The following is a 20196-nucleotide window of genomic DNA, read 5'->3' as shown; positions in this document are numbered from 1 at the left end:
TGGGTTTCCAACTCGTCGAGTGCATGAACCAACTCGCCGAGTTGGATGAATTTTGTCTTGGACTCGTCGAGTCCCTTCATGGACTCGGCGAGTCTGCTGTGCAGACAGCACATAAACTTTGATTTTCAGCAATCTGCATCAAGTATTCAAGAAAACAAGCCTAGTCTCTGATACCACTGTTGGGTTTTGAGCAATCTAACACTTGCTAAGTGTGCATGCAACCCTAATAAACCTTGGATCTATGTTTTCTTCTAAAATACATGCAAATAATAATTTCCAAGGTTTCTTCCTAACTAGCATAGCATAAGGATTATGAATCATAAAACTACTAGTAGAAATACATATCTTTGATGATGATTGATTGTTTGGAGTTTGAGAGCCAAGCACCAATAGTGTGAATGCCTCAAATGGAATCACAAATCACCACAAACACTTGGAAAACTTTGAGAGAGTAGTATACTTTCTTGTGGAATCGGCCACCACTAAGTCTCACACAACTAGTGTCTACCCTTAGGCCCTATTTCTTGCATTATATGCTTCTTTATATAGTGTGCATGGTTAGGGTGAAACCCTAATAACCCATGTCTTTTCCTTTCCAAGGATCCATGGGTTAAAAGCTCCATGGATCATCCATGGACTTCCATATTAGCTTAGCCCATTAACAAATGAGTATTAGCTCACACTATATAAAATATAATAGCCCATAATTTAATCAGTCTTCTTTTTAATCTCTAAATTAATTCATAATTAATTTAAGACTAAAACTAATTAAATAACATGACTTCATATTAATATATTATAACTTATAATATATTAATAAATCGTAAGTATACAATTCTCATAAAATTATCCATAAATCGTTTGGGTGAAGTGTAACCCAAATGGACCATGCCGGGTCGGGTCAAGTATGTACCAAATAAGTTATGGACATAGACACCTTATCCAACAGTGACATCATCCCCCCGTTAGAGGGAATTTCGTCCCGAAATTCTTTTGAAAGCTAGATTTGAGAATGCTAGAATAGATGAGGGTACTTTTGCTTCATTTGGTCTTCGCGTTCCCATGTGAATTCTGGCCTACGCTTCGCGTTCCACCGTACTTTCATGATCGGGATGCGAGTTTGTTTAGTACGCTTCACCTCCTTGTCCATGATTTTGACTGGTCCTTCAACGAACAGGAGATTCTCGTTGATTTCAATTTCTTCAAGGGGAATGAATAGAGTTTCATCTGATAGGCACTTCTTTACATTGGAAACATGGAACACGGGGTGTACACTGCTTAGCTCAGCGGGTAGCTGCAGTTTGTACGCCACTGGACCTATTCGGGCAACGATCTCGAAAGGTCCAATGTATCGTGGATTCAGTTTTCCCAGTTTTCCGAAACGAATGACCCCTTTCCAAGGTGAAACTTTTAACAGCACTCGATCCCCGACGTGAAACTCTAAGGGCTTTCGCCGTTTATCGGCGTAGCTTTTTTGTCGGTCGCGCGAGGCTTGTAGTCGAGCTCTGATTTGAACTATCTTTTGTGTTGTTTCACGTATGATTTCCGGTCCCGTTAACTCCTTGTATGATGCTAGTTCCTTTGCTAGCTGGGTGTCGCCCACCTCAGCCCAACACAACGGTGATCTACACTTACGTCCATATAGTGCTTCGAAAGGAGCGACTTTGATGCTCAAATGGTAATTATTGTTATACGAGAATTCAACTAAGGGTAAGTGGGTATCCCAAGACTTCCCAAAGTATATCACACATGCGCGAAGCATGTCTTCGAGCGTCTGGATGGTTCGTTCGCTTTGACCGTCCGTTTGTGGGTGATAAGCAGTACTCATGTCAAGATCGGTTCCAAGTGCCTTCTGAAGTGATTGCCAAAAACGTGAAGTGAATCTACTGTCTCTATCTGAGATGATAGAAACTGGTACTCCGTGAAGCCTCACGATTTCTCGGATGTATATTCGTGTCAGTCTCTCCATCTTGTAGGTTTCTTTTATTGGCAGGAAATGGGCGGATTTCGTCAGTCAGTCAACTATTACCCATATAGTGTCTAATCCGTCCGACGTCTTGGGTAGCTTGGTCACAAAGTCCATGGAAATCCCTTCCCATTTCCACTCGGGGATTACTGGTTGCTGTAATAACCCCGAGGGCTTCTGGTATTCCACCTTTACTTTGGCGCAAGTAAGGCACTTGCTGACATATATGGCAATTTCTGCCTTCATGTTAGGCCACCAATATTGTGGTTTAATATCCAAGTACATTTTGTCCGAACCTGAATGGATGGAGTATCGCGTCTTGTGAGCTTCATTCATGACTACCTCCCTAAATCCTCCAAGTTTAGGGACCCAAATACGGTTCATGAAATAGTATACTCCGTCCTCTTTTACCTCTAGATTCTTCTCCATTCCGCGTAATGCTTCGCTTGCTTTGTTTTCCGTCTTCATGGCATCTGACTGGGCTACCCCGATCTGAGTGGTTAGGTGAGATTGGATGGTTATTGAGAGAGTTTTCGCACGATGATTAGAGTACTCCTTCCGGCTCAAGGCATCAGCTACTACGTTGGCCTTGCCTGGGTGGTACTTGATTTCACACTCGTAATCATTTAATAGTTCCACCCATCTTCGTTGCCTCATATTCCGCTCTTTCTAATTCAAGATGTGCTGGAGACTTTTGTGGTCCGTGAAGATGGTGCACTTTGTACCATAAAGGTAATGCCTCCAAATCTTCATAGCAAAGACCACTGCTCCCAATTCCAGATCATGGGTTGTATAATTCACTTCGTGTGTCTTTAGATGGCGGGATGCGTAAGCTATCACTCTTCCACGCTACATGAGAACGCAACCTAAACCCTGATTTGACGCGTCATAGTAGACCACGAAATCTTCCGTTCCCTCTGGTAGAGATAGTACCGGGGCACTGCAGAGTGCTTGCTTCAGAGTTCGGAATGCAACTTCTTGTTTGTCCGTCCATTTGAATGGTACGCCCTTTTGCGTAAGCGAGGTAAGTGGCTTTGCGATCTTAGAGAAGTTTTGAATGAACCTCCTATAGTAGCATGCTATGCCTAACAACTGGTGAATTTATGTGGGTGTCGTCCGGACTGCCCATCCTTCAACAGCTTTGACCTTAGAAGGATCCACATGTATTCCTTCCCGACTAACAACATGACCTAGGAAATTCACGCTATAGAGCCAGAACTCACACTTGGAGAGTTTTGCGTATAGCTTCTCCGTCCGCAGGATTTCCAGGATTTGTCGGAGATGTTGGCCATGCTCTTCTTCGCTTCGGGAATAGACTAGAATGTGGTCAATGAAAATGATAACAAAGTTGTCGAGGAATGGTCGACAGATTCGGTTCATCAGGTCCATAAATGCGGTAGGGGCATTCGTTAGACCGAAGGGCATTACGGCAAATTCATAATGTCCGTAACAAGTTCGGAAAGCAGTTTTGGGAATAACCTCTTCCCGGACCTTGAGTTGATGGTACCCGGACCGTAGGTCTATCTTAGAGAAGTAACTAGCTCCTTGGAGCTGGTCAAATAGATTGTCGATTCGTGGAAGTGGATAGCAATTTTTGACAGTGAGTTTGTTTAGCTCCCTTTAATCGATGCACATTCTAAAAGATGCGTCCTTTTTTTTGACAAAGAGGACCGGAGCTCCCCATGGCGAGTAGCTGGGTCGGATGAATCCCTTGCCCAGGAGTTCGTTGAGTTGGCTGGACAATTCCTGCATTTCAGCAGGAGCTAGTCGGTAAGGCGATTTAGCGAGAGGAGTTGCTCCTGGAACGAGATCGATTCGGAACTCAACTTGTCTCTCTGGGGGTACTCCAGGAAAATCTTCAGGAAATACGTCTGGGAGTTCACGTGCTACTGGAATGTCTTGAATGCTAATCTCTCCCTGGGTTTTATCCGCTATGTGAGCCAGGAACGTCAAATCGTTCTTTCGCAGATGCTTCTGTTCCTGGATGCACGAGATGAGTCGAAGGTTCGTGCTAGGTTTGTCTCCGTAAATAACTAGGGTTTCGTGATTGGGAAGGTGAAGGCGAACGGCCTTCTCGTGACACATAATTTCAGCATGGTGGGGGCTTAACCAGTCCATGCCAATAATCACATCGAAACTCCTAATGGAAACAAGCATTAAATATATTCGAAAGACATGTTGATTTAGGGTTAGGGTACATCCGATGTAGATTTCCCCAGTGGATTCGGTTTTCCCATTGGCCATTTCCACCGTAAAGGTTTCATTGAGCTTCCGGGGTTGTTGTTTTAAGAAATGTTTAAACTTATTGCTCACAAAACTTCGCTCTGCTCCAGTGTCAAATAGGATGAATGCATAAGTGTGGTTTAGGGGAAACGTACCAGTAACAACAGCAGGATCCTGAATCGCCTCCCCCTGACCCATGGTCAGCACCCTTCCAGTTCCTCGATTTCTGGGATTGTTGTTGTTAGGGCAATTTCGAAGGAAATTCCCAGTCCTTCCACATCCATAGCGGGTGTGGCTAGGTCCTGCATTGTTGCCGCCGGTGTTGGTGATGTTGTTGTTGCGGTTGTTGTTGTTGTTGCTTCCCTTTTGTTGATTCTGAGGAGGGTAAGTCATGCAGTACCTTGCCGTGTGCCCCTTCCGATTGCAACTGGTGCACTACATCTCCCTGCATTCTCCATTGTGATTGAGACCGCACTTGTTGCACTTGGGAAGATTAACGGAATAACGTCTAGGAGCACTTGGAGCAGCTGAGGCTAGAACATGTGGTGTGGGCGGAATTTGCGCGGTAGCAGCATTAACCGCCACTGTTTGCTGCTTCTTGGAAGATTCGGAGCCTTGATACCCCTTTCTCTTGTTGTTCTTCCCCTTTTTTCTATCATTTTCCTTTTTAGCTTCAGTCTCCGCTGGCTTCTCACCCTTCTTGTTGTTGTGGTCATACAGCTTCTTGGCCAATCTCTTAGCACTGTCGAAAGTTTCGGGATTTTCAACTATCACGTTTCCTTGGATTGGGGAGGTTAGTCCCCAGATGAATCGCTCGATCTTCTTTCCTTCTGAGGTGATCATGCCAGGGCATAACAGAGATAGCTCGCTAAACCTTGATATGTAGGCATCTATATCAGCATTCCGGACAGTGAGATTCCACAGCTCTTGTTCCATTTTCTGAATTTAACCACGAGGGAAGTATTCGACCATCAGCATTTCTTTCATTTCTATCCATGGCATGGAATTGGCTACGGGGAGTGTCATGGCTTCCACGTGTCTGTTCCACCAAGTGAGCGCTTGGTCAACGAAAATGCATGCGTCAAACTTCACCTTCATTTCTTCAGGGCAATCGCATATCTCGAACACCGATTCCACCTTCTTGATCCATCGTTTCAGGGTGATCATTCCTCCAGTTCCGTTAAAGGTACGTGGTTTGGCGTTCGTGAAGTCTTTGTAGGAACATGTTTTGGAGGGTCCTTGATTCATTCCGTTGTTCGAACTTCCAGCCCCTTGTCCGTTCACTCCTTCATTGTTCCCTTGGTGAATTTGTGCCATTACTGTGGTGACCGCAGCAGATACAGCTACCTGGAATGCAGTTGAGTCAACTTCGGGTGGGGTTGGTCCAGGGTTTCCGCAAGTGGGTCGTCGAGGCATCTTTCTGCCAAGGAACAGAAAGATGTTAAGTATCTGTGCTTTTGTGAGAGCGTGATCCTATGAGCTAGGTGTGTGGCACTAACTTAGGTACTTTCACAATTTGGCACATAATCATGGATTCGTACACATAGCAGATTACAACATCAAAGTAAAACACATAAAACTTTACTAATAGTATCCGCATTTGATACATGAAAATTTTGCTCGAAAGAGCATACATAAGTGATATTAGTTCGACAGCATAACGGCTCTATGAGTAGTGTAGTCACTTAAACATAGAGTCGGGGTACATAGCATAGATCCTAATGACCTAGTAAGATAAGTCTATCCCTAACACTCCATTGTGTGTCCTAATATAGTGGCGGGATCATATGCGAAGTGATGAGCCAACAACTGAGCCATCTCAGTCATGTCTCCAATGACCTCATCCCTCTCATGCTCAGCTTGTACTGCACGTGCTTCCATGGCGAACAGCTGCTGCCGCAGGGCGGCAATCTCAGCTTCGGGAGAGCGGTTCTCCCTTGCGGGGTTCACTAGTGGGGCGGGTTGGTCCGGTTGCGCCTCGCCGACAAATGATGTGGTGTTATCTTTGCCCAAGTTTTGTCCTTCCTCCATGTCATCATCAGTCTCCTCAAACTTGTAGTCAGTGTCCGTGTACTCGTTAGGTCCGACGTCGTGTGCTCCCTCTTGATTCCCTTCTGGTTCATCTTCAAGCATCCCGTGAGCCACTAGGACTTGATGAAACTGAATGCCCTGCTGCTCTCCTTCCATGAAGGCTAGGAGAAGGTACACGAATAAACTATCATTATCCTATGACTATACCACTATTGTATAGACTAAACGGATGTTCTCTTCTTAGTGATAAAGGGGTATGTTTTTAGGTTCCCTAGCTATCTCGATCTCCTCAGGACGTGTGATAGTTATACCTTGGAGGGAATGTAGTTGATCAGGCTACATCTACTCCTTGATATGACTAGAACAGTTCTGGCTTAACTGAGATACTAGCATTATCTTGTTTGGTTCGGTATTATGTTCATGTTCCTAATACAAGCAAGGGTGTTTTATTGTTATGTTTTACTTGTTTTGTTCAGAGTTGTGTTAGTCCCTCTTTTGGTTTATAGTTGCATATCAATGTGTAGTTAGATATGCTAGTTCACTATAAATAGAGCTCTGATACCAACCTGTCACACCCCCGAACTAGACAACGGAAACGTCCGACGGCTATTGTGAATTAATTGAATACCATCACAATGATTATACATGAATCATAACATCATTCATCACCATGCATTGAAATATTACAACTGATATTGTTTACATTCGATACATTGTTTTAAACATTACAATTCCATAACATAATCCGTTTGATCATTAATCTAAGCAAAACACCATGACATCACTTGGTACTTATTCCTCGGTTTACCTGTTACCTGAGAATACAAGTTATTTTGAAAACGGTCAACATATGAAATGTTGGTGAGTTCATAAGTAATGTTATGGAAAATGATTTTTGTGAAGTTTGAAAACCCAGAAAATCTGATATTTTCTTAAAAGAGTATTGTTTATAAAAAGTGTGAACATCCGTAAATATGCTTGTCGATTTTGAAAACATGAATAATTATTGAACTTTGTATACATCACATAGGTAAAAGTGTTGAACTCCCCGGGAAAACCCGATGTTTTCCCCAAACATAAAATTACGTGTCTTATTTATTGTTTTACCGATACGACGATTGTTTTTGATTACCCAGGTGACATTGGATTAATTATGAGTTGTGAGTTGTTATAATCACGCATTAATGAAAATGACTAGTTTATAACTACCAATTACAAACGATCCTTTAGGCGTCGTCCGTACTACTCACTTAATCCAACCACCCTGACTTCTCTTGATTTACGCCACGAATCTATCTACTCGATTTCTCAGAGCCCCACAACCGAGGAGAAAGGAGGGTACAAAGCCCTCTTTATTTCTATGAGTTGTTCAAGACTATTGGGAATGCGAAAAGCACTTGGCCCGACTCGCATTTGACTTCTCGACTTCGCTAGCAGTACCAATGGGCCCTTGGAGCCCAACAACACATTAAAGCTATTGAAAGTCCTTTTACATGGAATTAGGTCATAGAAGGCCCATTAACATGTAAGCGCGTTCCCTTCGGGCCTAAAGATCATGTTATTGGGCTAGCAAGGCCCAACAAGCACGATTTGAAACTTTCAAGCCCAAAGATTGAATATTGACTCCTCGTAGATTTCGCGTGTTTATTGAAGTACTATTGTTTATTGATTTTTGTTTTGTTATTGATTCGAGACCGAATCAATTCGTTTGGTAACGATATTGGTGTTGAAAGTGTATTTGATATTACGTTTCGCCGGTAGTCGTGGATCTCGTATTTTGTCTTAAGGGATTTATTTGTTTAAAGTAAGATTTTACCTTTCCACAACACTTCTTGGATAAAATTTGCACTTTTAGTCCTTTTTATAAAAGAATTTCCGTTTTAGTCCTTAAACCATTTTTCTTGACACTTTAGTATCATAACTTATTGAAAAGACATTTTCAGCCCAAATTTACTTTGTAAACAGCTTAAGTCCTTCCAAAATTAAGTTTTCTTGGTTGGAACCCCCATTTTCGCAACTTTTACAGTTTTGGCCCAAAATGGAAATTTTTTGCATTTTTGATCCCTTTTGAATTTGAAAAACATTTTTGACCTTTGAAATGGTTTTAATACACTTGAAATCCCATGTTTTACAGAAAGTTGCATTTCCAGCCCCTCAAATTTAAAAATCTCGCAAATTGAAGCTTATTGGGCCAAAAAGCCCATTTTAGCCCATTAAGCTCAAAATTTACATTTTAAGCCCCTCAAAAATGTTGATGTTCAGAAAAATTGTTATAGAAAATGTTTGGACCCTTTTTAACCTCTAGAAATTATAATTTGTCGTTTTGGGCCCTTAGTTTTGTATTTTTGACAATTTAAGCCCAAAAATGGGTTTTATGTCCAAATATGTTCATCCTAACCAAATGAACTATTTTTCTTGACTTGATTAGTGTAAAATGGTTTAAGTTATGTTTATTTCACTCCTCATGTTTTAGATCTCGGTTTTTAGATACTTTTTGGATAACATATTCATCACAACACATGATATTACACACAAACATGCATCAAATCACACATAGCATACATTTACTCATAGATCTACACATTTTCTTGTATTCTCCCCCATAAAAACTCATAAAAACCGAAAGAAAGGGGGTATGAAACTCACCTTGGGTGTGGTTTCGGTTTTGGAAGGAAAAGATGAGAAGAATTCGATCCTAGTAACCTTTCTTGGAAGATCTCGAACTTGGATGCTTCTAAGGTGCTAAATCATAAGTTTGAATGAATTAAGAGATGATTCTTGAATGGAATTAAATAGCTAGCTTATGGATCTAAGAAATATCTTACCTTAGATGATGATTTTTATGGAAGAATTCCCTTAAACACCTCTTAGATCTCAAAATTATGGAGAAGAAATGAGAGAGTTTCTTGAGAAAATTATGAGTGAAATGTGTGTGTGTGTGTGTGCTTGGATTCGGCCGAGAGCAAGAGAGAGAGGAGAGAAGAGAGGTTTTGAAGTGATTTGAATGAAAACATGAGATGGCATGGATGTTTGAAGTGTAAAACCTAGATATCTTCCATATAAAGATGAGGTGTCATGCAAGAAGTCAACGTCCTCTTTTCCTTTTGGGCTTGGGCCGAGAATTATGGGAAAGAGAAGAGGGTTTTGGGCCTTGTATGCTTAATCCTTTTTTTTCATGGTTATGTTAAGTGATGTTTGGTCCAAATAAATATAAATGGGATTTTTATGACCTATTGGGGCCAAATTAGGCTAATTATGGCCCAATATGGTTCATTTAATTAATTTATTTCGTTCTAGGCCTAATATGGCCCAAAATATTGAAATAAATGGAAGTGGCTCCAATTAGAGCCCATTTAAGAGTTCTAAGCCCAAGATGGTCAAATTGGAAGCTTATTGGTCCATTGGGCCCAATAAGAAAGTCCTAGTCCAAAATGGACTTAACCAAGAACTTCTAGGGTTTCCAATTGCTTATTGACTACTTGAAATATTTGTATGAGGTGTTTGATTGAAATTCTGTTGTTATAGAGTATGCATCATACATGATCTCATGTCTTTCATTCATAATTTGGCTTAAGTGTTGTAGTTACAAGGCGCAAAAATTTCTAGTTGTGACACAAACCCAATGCTAGAACGAAAACACATGGTTTTTCGGTCCAAGCTACAAATAAACTAAATATTATTTTCGCTCAAAACTAAAAATAATAAATGCTTAGAAAAGCAAAGTATAAACCATATTTTTGACCCAACAATCTCCCCCTTGGCTTATAACTTTCTTTTCTTTGACCCAACAAACTCCCCCTAAGAATGTAGCTGCCTTTTCTTGTCAATCTTCATTTGTAGCTTTGCTTCAGCTTTTTGTCTTCTATTTCTTCACAACTTCAAGATGAACAACTGAATCTTCTAGGTGAATGACTTCATCTTAAACAAATGGGATTTTATTCAAAATTTGACTTTGAATGCATGTTGGGTGTGGAGGCTTCTTGTATGGATTCTTGAAAATCTACGCTTTTCAGCTTGAGAATCTTCAGAGAGAATATCAGAGAGAACGAATCTTCTGGATCACTTCAGCAGGTACATAAATAGCAGCAAATTGATTGAGGACACTTCAATGCAATTTGTCACATAATCTTCAAGTACAGCTCCACCTTGCTTCTGGGGTTGAAAAATTGAATGTTGAAAAAATAATCTTCATTTATTGTTCCTTCGAATGAGTGACACAACCTCCTTGATGCTCTTCTTCCTTTGAGTTCTTCTTGAGTCTCTACCTCCTTTTAATTCTCGTTCTAAGACAAACAAAACTAAAAAAAAAACTTAACACATGAAAAAAAATATTTTTGGATTTTCATATTTTTTGAAGAAGAAATAAAAATAGAAATTAAAATATTTTTGTATTTTCTTGAATTTTATGATTTTTTTAATTCTCTCCCCCTTAAATTTGTTCATAGAGGAGCACTATGAACAAATTGACCAAAAACAAAAATAATAACTAAATTTAAGAGTAATTTTGGATCAAAGTTGTGAGACAATTCAATATCGTTTATCAGCACATGCCAGCATGTTTAGATCTAGTCAATCACCGATATTGTTATCCACTTAAACACGAAGAATAGTGACAAATTTGGACATATTATAAGTGACAAGTCATTGCACCTATATTTCTAAATAATAATCCTAGAAGGACCATTTAGCTGACAACGACCAAGGATATTGTTGTCTACTTAAACTCAATAGCGAGACCTACAGACAACCTATTAAATTGTTCAATTTTAGATGTACTAGAGCGTGTTTCCCACTTCCTAATACACCCAGGTAATCAAGAACTTCCAAAGAACTCTTTACTTTAGTTGAGTAGACAATCATTAAGAGAGAAGTCAGATTTAGAAGTGCATATGTCGTATACCGAGGTCGGATCTCTTCCAATCACGTAGAGGGAACAACATATGTCTAACTTGAATAGAGGGATTGAGAGGTAGAATGTTGCATATGTTGTGTTCCAGGTCGTATCATTTCAATCACGCAAAGGAGACATCATATGACTAATAGATAGAAAGAATAGAATAGAGAAGAATATGCATAGAGATAGAGTTGCATATGTTGCAATCCAGGTCGGATCTCTTCCTATCACGCAGAGGAAGCAACATACGACTGACAGATAGAAAGCAAGAAAACAATTTCCTACAGACCTACTTTATCAGAATCCCCCAGTCTCCCTATCAGTACCGAAATTAAGGACATGAGTCCATACATCAAGGAAATGTTAAACATCAATTCTGGATACATATTACTTTAGTCTATCCTGCAAGTTCCCATGTTTATCTCACTGCTCAATCTACCCGAGCATCGTATTGTTAGTCCAAACGGAACTATCTAAGTCTACAATGTCAAGTCCTTTCATTGTCAAACTACGTTTTGTCTAGTCCTTTTGAACCCTTCATGCCTACCAGCACATTGACCATAGAGCCTAAACAATTTAGCTTCAATGCATTACACGAATCTCAAATTGCCATTTAGCACTAGGCTTCCTATCACTTCCCAATAGACATATAAGAAAATTAAAAAAAAATGTCTTTGAAACGAATCATTGTAGGGGAAAACTCAAGAGTATCGAGAAGAAAAATCAAACCGTAAGTCACCGATTGAATTTGCACCCAGAAGGTCTAAGAACAACACACATATTTCGATCTCAGAACAGATCCGAAAATTTTTCACGTCGTTAAGCACAAAACCGCATGTGTGATCCTTTCCTTTCTTCCTTTCCCGCAAAGGAAACATACTCTCACTTAAAGTTCTGAGTGTTGTACTGTTAAGAGATGTCCCCTATCATGTGCCTAAAACAGCCACTACCATCAAACTGAAGTCTGATGATATGCCTCCATAGCTAATCCAGCACAGAGTGAGAGATTAATTTGCCTTTGGAACCAAGTCCATTTTAAATCTGGGTCGACCTTTGTCATCTTTGCAAGGTACTCTCCCCCATGACATATCCTACTTATCACAAATAGAAGATGAAGAAATGTTAGAATCATTAGACAATTTGGGAGATTGAACCTTTGGTACCCATCTTTAGTTGGGTTTAACCCATTTCTTGTTCGATTGGATGGGTGCCTTTGAAGGGTTTTGAGCATTCTAACACTCCTATGGTGTACATGCAACCCTTGAAACCTTGGATCTATGTTTTCTCCAAGATACATGCAAATAATAACTTTCCAAGGTTTACATCCTAACTAGCATGTTATGGGGTACTTGAATCATCAAACACTAGTAGAATTACATACCTTTTAGTTGTGGTTGATTGCTTGGAGTTTAAGAGCCTAGAACCAATAATGTGGATGCCTCAAATGGAAGTCACAAATCACCACAAACTTTGGAAACTTGAGAGAATGGTAGCACACTTCATGAAATTGGCCACATCTTAGTTCTCACACACACTAGTGCCATTTCAAGTGCCAAGGATCCCTTTATATAGTGTGGTGGATTAGGGTTACATTCATGTAAACCCTAATACCCATGAGCTTTCATTTCCATGATATCCATGGGTTAAAGCTTCATGGAGTATCAATGGACATTCCATGCAAGCCTAGCCCATTCTAAATAAGCAATAGCCCACACTATATAAATGCAAGAGTTCATATTTAATTATTCACCTTTTTGATCACCAAATTAATTCTAAATTAATTTTAGATCAATACAAATTAAATAATATGATTTCATATTAATATATTAGAACTTATAATATATTAATAAATCATAAACATACTATATTCAAAGATTATCCATAAATTGTTCGGGTGAAGTGCAACCCAAATGGACCATGCCGGGTCAGATCAAGTACATCTTAAATATAGTTATGGACTTAGACACCTTGTCCAACAGTCTCCCACTTGGATAAGTCTAATAACTATAGTTGCAAGCATGACTTCATGAACCGACCGACAATCGTAGTTCTTAAAACTCTGTTGAACTATGAAGCGCCATTTTAAGGGATCATATAATCCTCTGTTATAGATATCAATCGGACAAATAAATGGAACAATGCCGTACTTATTATCTAGCAATTTGTTTCCCGATTTCCGATTTGTTTGACATAGAAATTAGTTGAACACATCAATTTAGTTCTGACCGGGCCCGGTACATAGGTCAAAACAAAGTCATCGAGGGGCCAAATATCGCTTCAAATCCAAGAAGGAATAGATAAACGTCAACTCATATGTTGGTTCTACTACTTGTTGAATTATACACAAATGTACGTTTCATGACAGTCTTGATTCATATCTACTTCCAACATATGACCGACTGTGGAGAATTTGAATAATATGATATACCATAACATAATTATTCTGGAAGTCAAAACATGCAAAATGAAATGATAGTAAATGATTGACAAAATATAGCAACACTTTACTTATAAATAAACAACAACTTTATTTATCATCAAATGTCAATTACACTTTACAAATTTCAAGAACTATCTAATCTGTAAAACTAATATCGTCCTTTAGCACGATGTGCCTCGCATGCTGCAAATGCCTAACCCTAGTCAGTCCCTTTGTGAGGGGATATGTTGGGTTCTCCTCTGATGATATCCTCTTTGCTACGAGGAGTCCTTCTTCTATCTTATGTCTTATAGAGTGATATTTTCTGTCAATGTGTCTGGATATGCAATGATCTCTCGGTTCCTTGGCTAAGGCAACCGCACTATTGCTGTCACAGAAAATCTCCATAGGCTCCTTTATAGCTGGCACCACTCCAAGGTCTCCAATGAAGTTCCTCCGCCATATCGCCACCTTTGCCGCTTCACTCGTTGCTATATACTCTGATTCACTCATCGAATCAGCTACCGTCTCCTTCTTGGAACTTTTCAAGTAATCGCTCCTCTATTCATGGTAAAAACCCAGGCCGACTGAGAATGGAAATTATCCCTATCAGTCTGAAAGCTAGCGTCACAATACACCACAACTCTCAATTCATTACTCCCACCAAGGGTAAGAATCCAATCACTCTATCAGGGTACTCTTGTTGGTGCATGTAAATGCTCCACAAATAATGAGTGATTATTAGGTTGTATTTTCCCTTTATTGTATTTTTTGGTGTAAATACTCTCCCTCCTATATAAAGGGAGAGTTGGTCATTTATTTCTTTTAGTTAGCTAGCTCATTTCTTTTTTCTTAGAAGAGTTACACTTTTCTTACAATGTAATTCTAGAGAGAGAAAATGGTTGGTTCTCCCACCTAGGGAGAGTTTCTCTCCCACCATGTTCTTCATGCTTCATGCAATATACTTTATCTCTTTTGTTCTTTTTTTTCTTATGAACTCATATTATGTTCTTCGTGTTCATACTTCCAAAAATACGACTAATCTCGAGATATCTTTCTTCCGCATTCACCGTTCATTAGAAAAATGGGTTCCTACAATTGGTATCAGAGTCGTACCTTGAAGATCTGACGATTAGTTCAAGGGAACGACTCCCGTTCGGTGATTATCTTGTGATTTTTCCGTGTTTCTGCAAGAAAATTTTTTGAGTTTCTTACCGGAATTTTTTTATGAAGTTATTTCTTAGTTCTATCTTATGGGTGATTCTTACTTAATAAATTGTTGTTGCTTCTGCTCGTTCTATTTATTGCTGGAAGAAGATGTTCTTAAAAGTTTATTACTTTTGCTGTTGAAGAAATGAAGAAAAATGGGAAGAGAAATTAATTTTGTGGTCTCTAAAATGTTGAAGATATTCTCCAGGAAGTTCTCTTATTCTTGGATGAGAAGACACAATTAACGGGATTATTTTCCTTGAAGTGGTGCTCTTTTTTTTACCCAGCAGCATGGAAATCTCCTTGAGGTATGAAGTTCTTTATCCCTCATTTTCTTGCTGTGAATCTTTAATGTGATGAAATTTGGACGTAAATTATGTTTGTGAAAAGCACTTTGTTCTTTTTGCTCTTTTGGGTAAAGAGTAATTCACTTATATTTGCCTTCCCAAGAAAAAACCATGTGGCTATGACAAATCCCATCACCTTTTGTCCCCTAAAAACCCCCTGTATACTCCTCCTTTTGCCTTCCCAAGACCCACTTGTTGACTTAAATGCTTTATAAAATATTTCCCTTATTAAACTATGAATAAATGGCCTTTGCGGTACCATTTTTAATGAAAAAATAACATTTTTCGTCACCTGTTCAACCCTTTCCGGACCCCCGAACCGCAGCCAAAAAACTGCCTACCAGAGCCTCCTTAGAAGCCTTCCTGCAGCCCTTCTTAGCCTTGATCCAAAGTCCTCCCAGGCCCCTATCCGCAGCCTCGGTCAGCAGCTTAGAACCGAAGCCTACCCTACCTTGCTGATGAACCGAAGTCCCCTTCTTGGCTCGGACCGCAGCGCCGCACCGCAGCTGCTATCCGCAGTTTGGACCGCAAGCTAGCATCTTCGCACCACAGCTTAGCTGCTTCCTCGCCTACCGCAGTCACGCCTTGCGTCCGCACCCAAATCTCCATCAGCACCCACCTTCGTCCGCACCTAAGCCTCTCATCCGAACCCCTCCGCCTTCCCCTCTGATCCGCAACCAACTTACGACCCGCAACCTCCTCTCTCCAGCGCCCCCTTCCTCCTCCTCCCCCCTCCTTCTTCATTCTCCTTCTCCCCTCCTCCCACCTTTCTTTTTCCTCCCTTCTCATCAGCCCCCCCCCCCCCTTTTTTTAGCCTTCTAATTTTTTTAAGCCTCTTTTTTTATTTATTCAATTTTTTTTTATTTTTGTTTCTCAGTTAATTATTTTAACACCAATTATTTTTTTTATTCAGTTAATTTTTTTAAACACCAATTTTTTTTTATTTAGCCAATTTTTTTTACACCAATTTTTATTTAGCCATTTTTTTTATTATAACCAATTTTTTTTTTATTAAAACCAATTATTTTTTTTAACACCAATTTTTGCCACCACCTACCCATGGATTGTTACATTGGTTATTCATTTTATGCCGGTTATTATTATTGGAAGAATACTCCTACCGCAGTCGGACTTCATATTATCTTTTTGTGATGCTTGCACCGCAACTGCGATTAATCAACAAAGTTGTTTCACATTCTTCACTTTATGGGATATTATGACTTGGCGCTCTTGATTTTTGGTTGACGAATCATGTATCTTGAGCATGTGTACTTTATTCTCTATTGAAGATGACTTCAAGTGTTCCAGCATCGCAGTATGGATATTTGGATATTATTTTTGGCACAACAGATTTTCTCAACACAACTTCAGCAACGATGTCACCCGCCTTCAAATGACCGCATAGTATCTCTTTTACTCTATTTCTCGTGTCTTATCAAGACCCTTTATACATCTAGGGAGAGCTCTCTTAGCTCTTGGTATCCGACACTCTCCATCCAATGATTTGTTGATTTTTGATATCCGGTATTTGGTTATCAAAAATAGGGAGAGAATATCATCCAGATTTGGTTATTATTTTGAGTTTGGATTTTGAAGACTTCTGAAGACGATTATTTATTTAGTGATACGATGTGGCACTTATTTTTGGTCTTCACGGATCAAATTTTTGGCATTGCTCGATGATTTCCGATTCAGATTATTTATTATTCGGACTCTACCACATAATGATTTTGTGATCGCATCTGGTTCAGATCTTATGGTTTCACGAGTTTGGATTTGTGATATGTTGAAGACGAAGATTATTTTGGTGATGTGACGTGGCACTTATTTTTTATCCTTGGATCAAATTTTTGGCATCGCTGGACCATGTTTTTGGACTCACATTATTTTTATTCGGACTTCATTTATTGGATGCTTCACATTTTTAGCAGGTTATTCTTTGAAGAATTTCGGTGTATTATGATTCGAGAACTCAAGATGTTTTTCAGACTTTTGAAGACGAAGTGTTTCTTTTATTGGATCTTCTACTTGCTCATGGTGACCTCCTTCTTCGGGTGATTATGACTGGTTTGAAGATTTGGATCTTATCTTTTCTGCTTCATTGGTTGTGCTTTGAAGCCGAAGACCTTCATTTCAGAGATTCATGGCCAGTTTCATACTTCACAGACACTTTAGAGTTTCAGAGACATTTCAGCACTTGATTTCATTTTATTACCACACTTGCTAGTCGGATTATGATATTGCCATATTTATACATATTTTTAGGCAATATTGAAGTACATATATATATATATATATATATATATATATATATATATATATATATATATATATATATATATATATATTGGTCATTTTCATAGAATAATGATACTTATAAGGTTAAATTATATTTTGCAGCCAAAAAAAGACATTTTGAAGAAGGGGACTAAAAGCGTTAAAGGATGGAACTTTGGAGGTTGAACGCTTGAAAGACAAGAAAAACACCCAAAAAAGACGTACTCACGACGTGAAAAGTTGATGGTTCACGATGTGAGTGGAAAGAATTAGAAGATAAGCATCTGGGTGAAGGAATCCTTGACGATCACGATTACTTTGAGTTCACGACATGAGTTTTAAATGCTGACGACGTGAACGGTGATTTTCCAGAAAATATATATATCCTTCTCCATTACGATTGGGGCCAACTTTGGTTGGCTTAGGAGGATTCCTGGAGATGAAATTCAGAGGAAAAGAAGCTCTGGAAGTTGGTTTTAACACCAAGGAAGGAAGAGTTCATAATTTGTCTTTATAGATTGGTACATTTAAACATGTTTTTTATTATGGTATTTGTTTGTTTAGCTGTTAATATGTCCAGCTAAATCTAGTTGCTTCTGTTAGCTAGATGAAGCTGTAACTCATGGTTTAATGCATTAGACTTAACTTTACTTGTTGGTGATATGCTTGTTATGATTGATTTCACCTAGCATGCTTGAATTAATTATTTGAATGCTTTTAATTCTTGTTCTGTGTAGTTAGTGAACACAAATCTGCATGAACTTGAATACCTAATAATATAGTGAACACTAGTTTATTGGAGCTAAGATCAAACCAATCTTAGATTATTAATTGAATCATTAAATCAAGCTGTGTTAGAGAACTCATATTATGACTGTAATTATGTTTTGATTAACTAATCTTTCATGGCTCCAATCTTATTTAATAATTGATTCTATGTTAACTATTGTATGACCATAAATAGATTTATATGAACTGATTAATAATTAGTAGATTTAGAACTAAATTGCTAATACTTCCTTAATTGGTCACCAATAGTAATAGTTATAGCTAATGTATAACCATTGAGTGAAAGCAGATTCGAACTAACAGAAGTGTTTTGTTTATTGATTGAGTTTCCGTTAAAGGATTAAGTTCATCTAAACTTGCGAAATTAGATAAAAACCCCTTCTTAGTTTATTAATAATTAGATTAATTTAGTAGTAAATATATTAATTAATAACACCGTTACCTGTGATCGACACCCAACTTACCAAACTATTCTATAATTCGACTAGGTACACTGCCTAGGTGCATTTTAGTTAGTTAGTTAGTTAGGTTATAAATTATAAAATTAGTGGGTACTATCGTGCACACCAAGTTTTTGGCGCCGTTGCTGGGGAATGGCTTAGTTTATTATTTTTTTTATTTGCTTTTGGTTAATCGATCCTTTTGTGGGATAAAACCTGCAAAAAGTTAATTTTCCAGCAAACTTTTTATTAGCATAAGTTTTTATTTTTTTTCTATTTGTCCAGTTTTCACGACGTGAATATAGTAGTTATCAGTTTTTATGCATTTAGTAAATATTTTTATTAAATTTGTTTTTAGTTTCGAGGAAGGTTTGATTTTTTCTGATTACAGAACTCACGACGTGAGTTTATAGACTCTCGACGTGAGAGCTGTGATTTTTACCTTTCTTTAGTTTTTAGTTTATTTTTCTGTTTTAGTTCGTTTTTACGTTGTCTTTATAGATTGTCTGCAGGAGTGCATGACCAGAGGCTCAAACACACTTTTGGTGCCACCACTCGAAGATCTGGAGTTAGCCCTTCACAAAAACAAGAATAAGAACGCGAAGGAAGATCACACGCCAAAGAAGACGCCACTGAAAGAACTTAAATCAGCCTTTTCAAGGAAGTCAGGGAAGAAGACAGGAGAGTCTAGTTCAACCCCAAAGGAGAAAAACAAAGTTGAAGAACTTGGTCCAGTTTCTAATCCACACGAATCCGAATACGATTCAGACCCAGAATTAGAAATATTCGCGAGTGAGCCCAAAGACGAGCAAGAGGACGAAATGGCAAACATTGAGGAGATGTGCATGGGATCTTACAAGAAGTGGATCCGAGAGGATGTGGGTCTCAGTTTAGTCCAACCCGCAATACCTGCCACTGCCACATTCGAGCTGAAGAGGCATATCATGACTGCACTGAAGGATATCCCATTTTATGGGAAGGATCATGAGGATGCTTTTAAGCATCTTGATGAAGTCAATGACATTGCGGATTACTTCGATGTCCCAAATGTCAATAGAAACACCGTCTTGCTTAGGATGCTTCCCATTACTTTTAAGGCAGCTGCTAAAGAGTGGTTAAAATCACTTCCACCAGGTACGATCACCACTTGGGCTCAAATGCATGAGCAGTTTCTTGACCAATTTTTCCCACCATCCAAGATAGCTAAACTCAAGAAGGAAATAGCCAACTTTGAACAACAGCCGGGGGAGTCATTATACGAAGCATGGGAGCGTTACAAAGGCTTGCTCAAAAATTGTTGTCAACATGATCTTAATGTCCAACAAGAGATGTCAATCTTCTATGATGGGGTCAACATTATGACAAGGCAACTCCTTGATTCTCAAGGACCTTTGACAAAGGAAAATCCAAGGGAGGTCAAGGAGCTGATTGAAGAATTCGCGAAGCACTCTCGTGAGTACCACAACCCTAGGCAAGATGGAATCAAAGGCGGTGGAGGGGCCCAAACTGAAGAAATAGCACCTATGATGGCTATGCTAAATAATATGGACCAGACGTTGACACAAATTGACCAATCAATTCATGCTATAAGAGTTGGTTGC

General features: G+C 39.0%; 1 non-coding gene across 1 annotated transcript; it reads right to left on the bottom strand.

The window, feature by feature from the left end:
* Nucleotides 1–19800: 19800 nt before the first annotated feature.
* On the bottom strand, nt 19801–19907 carry LOC111881136 (small nucleolar RNA R71). Its single transcript, XR_002846682.1, has one exon. It is a non-coding gene; the product is annotated as a small nucleolar RNA R71 (small nucleolar RNA).
* Nucleotides 19908–20196: the final 289 nt, after the last annotated feature.

This window comes from Lactuca sativa, chromosome 5, assembly GCF_002870075.4.
Source record: "Lactuca sativa cultivar Salinas chromosome 5, Lsat_Salinas_v11, whole genome shotgun sequence".
Lineage (NCBI taxonomy): Eukaryota > Viridiplantae > Streptophyta > Magnoliopsida > Asterales > Asteraceae > Lactuca > Lactuca sativa.
This window is presented reverse-complemented; position numbering and strand designations above follow the sequence as displayed.